Raw genomic sequence first — 7,275 nt, 5'->3', positions numbered from 1 at the left:
AGAGCTGAACTAGGTATTAAAGTCACAGAATCAATGATCTTTCTGTCTCTGTTGCAAGTCCTGGGAGTAAGAGGCAGTCACTAGAGCCACTGGCCTTGGGTCTTTCCCTGCCCTCACCCCCTTACCCCCGTCTTCCCTCAGCTGCGGCTGCCTGCTCACCTTGCCTGTGAGTGCAGTTTCCTGGGCAACCCAGAGCGGTCCTCAAACTTACCGACCCCCTGGTTGGTCCCCAGCTGGGAGGGAGCCCTGGCGTAGAGCCCACCACCTGTGCTGCAGGAAATGGACGTGGCTGGCTGCATGAGGAAACACAAATGGTGCAATGACACCCCAACCGTAGTCCGGAGAGCCCAGACCCCTCAGGCCCATTCTGGCCAGGGATCTGCAGTGGCAGCGGGGAGTCGGGGGAGGCTGAAGGCCATGGTGAGTGAGGAGTTTCAGAAAAAACTCCAGCAATGGAAGATGAAGGCCTGGAAAGGCAGGTGGATGGACAAGAGGAGGCCTGAGGTTGAGGGCTTTGGATTTCCTTCTGCAGGCTCAGAGAGGAGCTGGGCAAGTCTCTGAGGGGGCGGCGCTGAGTGTGGCTCCCCCAGCTCTGAACCGTGGTCTCTGCTGTGGTTGTTTCTTCCCCATCTCATCTCCCAGCTGCCTCTTGAATTTGTTTTGTTGTGAGATGCATCTTAGACATGAGAGAGTATAAAATATCTATGTCTGGATTCATGAGTAATCAAACAAATATCCATGTAGCTACCACCCAAGCTACCAGGAACTTAGAAGCTCCAGGGCACCCTTCTGTGTATACCCACCTCCTACCCCAGAGGTGACCTCTATTCACAAGGCATAGACAAGGGGTGGGGACCGGACAGCATGGAGGAAGGTGGGGGCATGTGTAGCTGAAGGACATCCTAGGAAAAGGATGACTTCCTTTTAGGCTTTTTTTTTTTGGCTGTGTTGGGTCTTCGTTTCTGTGCGAGGGCTTTCCCTAGTTGCGGCAAGCGGGGGCCACTCTTCATCGCGGTGCACGGGCCTCTCACTATCGCGGCCTCTCTTGTTGTGGAGCACGGGCTCCAGACGCGCAGGCTCAGTAGTTGTGGCTCACGGGCCCAGTTGCTCCGCGGCATGTGGGATCCTCCCAGACCAGGGCTCGAACCCCTGTCCCCTGCATTAGCAGGCAGATTCTCAACCACTGCGCCACCAGGGAAGTCCCCTTTTAGGCTTTTTGCTGATCGTCCCAGCATATACCTGGCCGGGCACACCCAAACCTTCGGCCCCTGGGCGCTCACTTGTCCGGGGTGTCAGATGTGGGAGGTGTGTTCTGTGCCTGCCCCGCACGGGTCAGTGGAAAAGAAGAGCCACCAATGGTGACACATGGATGATTTCAAGACTTCAGGGGGGACAGGAATAGGAAGCAGAGTGCCCTGTGTCAGGATGCTGTTGGCCGTAAATAACAGAAAGCTCAACTCAGACTGGCTTAGACAAGTGGCTTATTTACTGGCTCACCTAACTGCAAGTCAGACCTCCGTGTCCCATGGTTCTCTTGGTTCTGCCCTTCTGTGAGATGGATGCCATGTTCTAGGTCTCACCTCCAGGCACAACAGCATTCGGAGGACCAGAAGAGTGTTTCCTCCCGTGGTTTTTCTCTAAGAGCAAAGGGATTTCCCCAGAGGCACCCCCGCTCCCCCGGCAAACCTTCTTTCAATGGGTCTAATGGGTCCACCGCTGAACTAATCTTTGGTGCTTGAGTTCCGGAATTCAACTTTAATGGGGGGATGGGACCACCATGACCAGCTTAGATGAATGAGACTCTGCCTTGGACTGGAGGCCACCATAACCATAGCCTGACTGTTACCCCTGGGAATTTATTGAGATGTTGGTGAGCACACTGGACTTCCCTTCAGATGCAAGACAGGGGGTTCAGGTCCATTTTAGGTTGCAAATGCTACTACAAAAGAATTGTGCATACATTCATTTATTTATCCTCGAAGACCATTTCCGTGTAGGATCTTATAAAATGTCCCAAGCAAACAAAGCTGGTTGATAGGACAAATCAGCCTCTCATACCCTTTCCTCTGAAGAGCTCTTCCTGTGATAGTTTAATAATACTCAAATGAAAGCATCATGTTACCGTGATATCAATAACTAGATGGTTGCCCAAGGGGTTGGAATCCAGAGATAATGGTCAAAGCACACTACCACTGAAAAATTCAGGGGTCTAGAAATAGACTAGGAAAAGAGGAATCTCTTGGGGAATCCTAGAAGTCCTCTCCTCACTTGCAGGTCTCGCCCAGCGTGAGGAACAGGTGTCATCTATTAATAAATATGAGTGTATTTTATTATTTTCTCCCTCTTGCTTTTTTCATTTAATATGATCTTCTGGAAATCATTCCATAGTGGTATAGGAACTATTCCTCTTTCATTTCCACATCGTGTACCTGGGTCCCAGTTTATTCAACCAGTTTCTAACTTATTCAACCACTTCCCTATTGATGGACATTCGGGTTGTTTCCAGCCTTTTGCTCTTAAAAGCAATGCTTCTGTGAATGGCTCTGTGCATGTATCTCAGTTGCATTTTGTCAGTATACCTTTGGGAAAGATCCCTAGAAGTGGGATTGCTGGGCATATATATGCATATATATATTTGCGTATATAAATTTGCTAGGTAATGCCAAATCCTCCTCTGTAGAGTTAGACCATTTGAATCACATGGTTTTATATCTCTCTCTCTCGTGCTGTTAAACCATGTTGAAGCTCTATGTTGAACTTATTGTCAAAGTGTCCCACTGAGTTAGAAAAACAAAACAACCCATCTCCTCCCTGCCCTGCCCCCTTCCCCCCCAATGTGTCTCCTTTACTTTCACACAGAACACATCACTTCTGACACTTCTGGTCACCAAGTATGTGGGTTTTTTCTCCCACACCAAGCATTTCTGCGATGCCAGCTGTGTCCTACAATTGAACTCAGTCCTGACACTACTGGAGAGAGTGTCACACCCCACAGATTAGGGGCTCAGTCCCACAAACTCCCCTCCACCCACTTCAGATGCCAATAGCAAGACCACGCTGTCACCTGCGCTACTGACCTATCGGCTATGAATCAGAGGTTCCCACGACCACCTCCTTGGGTTCAATTAATTTGTTAGAGCAGCTCGCAGAACTCAGGAAACCAGTTTACTTATGTTTACTGATTTATTATAAAAGGATATGATAAAGGACACAGATGAGCATCCAGAGGGAAGAGATGTGTAAGGCCAGGTGTCGGGGGGAGGGGCGCAGAGCTTCCACTCCTCTCCCCAGCACCTCCACACGCTCGCCAGCTTGGAAGCTCTCCGAACCCCTCACTGCTGGGATTTTATGGAGGCTTCATCATGTGGGCATGATTAAGCATTAACTCCATTTTCAGCCCTTCTCCCTTCTGAAGAGAATGGAAGGTGGGGCTGAAAATTCCAAGCGTCTCATCATGGCTTGTTCTTTGTGGTGGCCAGCTCCCATCCAGGAGCTGTCCAGGAGCCCACCTATAGTTGCTTCCTTAGAACAAGACATTCCTATCACCCAGGAAATGACAAGGGTTTCAGGAGCTCTGAGCCAGGAGACCAGTATGTATATATACAGGTATTTTTTTCCCTATTATCTCACACCCACTTAAGAAAAAAATTACATTGACAGAACTAAGCTTTTAGTTCCCATTCCAGGTTCTATTCAATGTGTCTGTGAATTGGTGTCTTTATTAAGCATGAAAACAAGCCAATTTGGCTACTTAGTGATTAGGCACTTACAAAGGTACCCTAATGCCCTATTTCCAGTATTGATGGCTGTCTATTTCAGCATCATTAAAACTATCGCACTTTGAAATTATTTCAATGAAAAAAGTTCATGCTGTCTGCAGGGGGAAGGATTCTGGTGTTAGAGTATCCCCTGATGGCATTACATGTCCCTCAGGTCTTCTAGAAAAGGGAAACTCCCTCTTGCACTGGACGTTGAATCTCCTTCTGCATCAAGTCCACTTTTTGTTTACTCCCATGGGTCCAGCCAGGACTCTGGATCCTCTTTGCCTCACAACACCTCCAAAGAAAACCAGCCGAGGTCCAGCCCCTGGAAATGTGGGAAGGGTTTTGATTCCATTTATCGGGGCGTGGTGGAGGCATGCCAGCCTGTCTGATAACAGACAGCTGCGTCATAAATTTCATGGGCTGACCCCCTAATTTGGGGAACTTGGGCCCCATGATCTGGGGCTTTTGGTAGCAAGTCGAGGCTTCAAATCCTTTGGAGATTGATCACCTGCCAAAAATCCCCTTACAAGTGAACGTGTCCCGAAAGGAGGGCTTGCACACCTCAGATACATGATCCACCTTCTTCATGAGCCGGTGGCCTCTAAAAAGGCTTGTGAAGGGATGGGGTGGCAGCAGTGGAAGAAAACAGGAAGCTTGAGCTCTCAGAGCCTGTGGGTACCAGGGAGGGATCAGGTGATCGAGTCATTCAAAAGCTTCCCTGTAGAAATAAACGCAGGTCAGTTCTGGAACAAAACAAGATTCACTGAAACCAGACCACTGTTTGGCTTCAGGAAAGATTAAAGGGAAGGTTGAGCCTTTTCAAAGAAATAGGGTGCGCATCTGCTGTGTAAATTTCACAGGAAGGGAATAACAGCCCGTATGATGTTTTGAGAAAGATGCCACCGATTTATTAAGAAGAAAGGTCATCAGAAAAATCCAGCCTTTGCAAATAAAGTTCAGAAAGGATAGAAATTTGGAAATCTGAATTGCTAACCTCTTTTTTAAAAAATTAATTAAATATTAGTTTTGAAGTGGCAACAATAATTTTTAATATTATCAGTTTTAAACATAATAAATTGAATGCAGAGGAATCAATAGTCAAAGCCATACTAAGAAAGTATTCAGAGAAACGACTCACTCCCACCCTCACTCCCTCCCCTAGTAACTATATATTGTTATTTTTCCTGCCTTGAGACTACAGCCAGCCCTGGGAATGTGGGAAAGGAAAGAAGAGAAGGGCCTGATAAACAGACAATCCTTTGCATCTCTGGCCAGGAGGCGGCACCTTTAATCTGGGCTCCTTTCCCGCTGAGGGGGCAGAGGGCTCCCCTTAATTAAGTGCAGAGCAGAGCCTCCAGGCAGAGCAGAGGGAGGCCCTGGGACCCCCGTGGAGCCAGACCCAGGCCAACTGTTGAAAACCAACCTCGTTTGTACACTTGCTTCAAGTGCACATTTGCTGAAAAAGTTCCTAAGGGAAGAAGTTCAATTTGGGGAGGGTAGAAACCTTTGGTCTAAAAAAAATTGTAATGCATCGGAAGAAAAAAAAGCAACCTTCCAAATCATCCCGTTTCAGAGCTCAGGCTAACAAATGGTCTATCACCAAAGCCAACGGTTTTTGATGGAACAGCCCCTATTAGCACAAAAAGAATTTTTTGAGCCTGTACTCCGGATACCCTAATTTATGTAAATATATTAATTTAAAATTTTAACCACATATTTGCATATTTATTTTATTCATAGATTTTATATATTAGTTACAGAATGTTACATTATAAAACATACACAAAAAAGCAGGTATTAAGAGCATTAAGGGAATTCCCTGGCAGTTCAGTGGTTAGGACTTGGGGCTTTCATTTTGGAAGGCTCAGGTTCAATCCCTGGTCAGGGAACTAAGATCCCTGCAAGCCGGAAGAGCGTTAATAGCCAAAAAAAGTCTCAATACGTGCTTGTATTTACTTCCTTCGCCTCTAGGGTGTGGACACCCCACCCTCTTTGGGACCCCTTGACCCCGGAGGTGGGGGGATGGTGAGACGCGCCTTCATCTCTCTGTTCCAGACTCACAGGGAGGAGGAAGAAGGGGGGAGAGGGCTTATGTTGATTGACAGTCTATCATGAGTCAGCACATTATCAACTCATTTTAATCCTGGATCCAGGGATTAGTGTCTCACTTACCAGACGAGGCTCCCAGGTGGGTGCTGTGTCATGCAGCCTCCACAGGCTGGACCAGGGTGCGACCCCCGTGCAGACCTACTCCAGGGAGTCAGGAAGCTGAAACCAGGACTTAGAGTCCAGCACAGGGACATGCTAACTTATTTTATATTGCTTATTTTTCTGCTTGGAAGTTCTTTAAAGCATTGTTTTATTTCTTTTGCTTTTTGAACGTAGCCACTTCAGAGAGCAATATTCCTCCATCTTCGTCCCACGGCACACTTGTTGTGAATTGTTCACAAGTTGCTTTGTTTGGGTCATCTGTTTAGCACATGGTTTCTCATCGTGAGCAGTACTGGCATTTGGGGCTGGATCAGTCTTTGATGTAGGGGCTCCTGTTCCTTGTAGGATGTTTAGCAGCATCCCTGGTCTCTACCCACTAGATGCCAGTGGTACTCCCCCAAGCTGGGACAACCAAAAATGCCTCCAGATTTGACCAAATGTCCCCCTCAGTTGAGAACTACTGGTGGAAAGTCAGCCCCACAATTGGGTTGTTCCTTTCCAGACACCCCTACCCCGCTACCCTTTGTTATGGAGCCCAGTGCAACCGTCCTATCCTTCGAGGCTGGAGCCTCCACTTTCCAGGAAGCAGTTGCATGAGATCTGCGAGAGTGGTGGCCAGTGCCCTCTCCTGGACCACAGCCACGTCCTCCTGACTCACCTCCTGCAAGTGCTTGCTCCAGATGCATATCAGTTCTTATCACCCCTCAGTGGACAACCCTTTGGGGAGCCCCAGTGCTCTTCAGACAGCCCAGACTTTCTGACTGGCTCATGGGGTTCTTCTACGCTTGGTCTTTGCCTGCATCTTAAGGGCGATCCCCCTTTACAGCCCGCCTCCCTGTGTCCGTCCACGCTTTGCTCCATCGTCCCTGAGACAATTTTTTCCTGACATAGTTCTTGCCCTGGGATCTTCCCATGCCCTTTCCTCTGCTGAACGCTATCTCCCACCTTTTTTCTTTTTTTTTTTCTCTCCTTTTCTTTCCTTTCCTTTTTGCCAGCCAAACTTCTATTCTTTTTTCAGGTGTTCCTTAGACCTGACCAAGACTCACTCCACATCTATCCAGCCCCATATCAGGGCAGGGCGCTGCTCCTATGTGTTCCTAGCAGGCGGCCCTCTCCTAACAGAACATTTGCTGTCCCCGTGTTGTAATTGCTTGGCTAATTGTTTGAGGCCTCCCAGGAGTGTGGCTCCTTTAGGGCAAAGGCCATGTGCCTTTGTCACCCCTGTATCCCCGTGCCCGGCACAGTGACAGGCACACCAGCAGGTCTTAGGGCATGCATGCACTGGACGGTGGCTGGCACC

The sequence above is a fragment of the Eubalaena glacialis genome, chromosome 6 (genome assembly GCF_028564815.1).
Source record: "Eubalaena glacialis isolate mEubGla1 chromosome 6, mEubGla1.1.hap2.+ XY, whole genome shotgun sequence".
Taxonomy (NCBI): Eukaryota; Metazoa; Chordata; class Mammalia; order Artiodactyla; family Balaenidae; genus Eubalaena; species Eubalaena glacialis.
The sequence above is the reverse complement of the archived record's forward strand: the minus strand, read 5'-3'. Positions refer to the sequence as shown.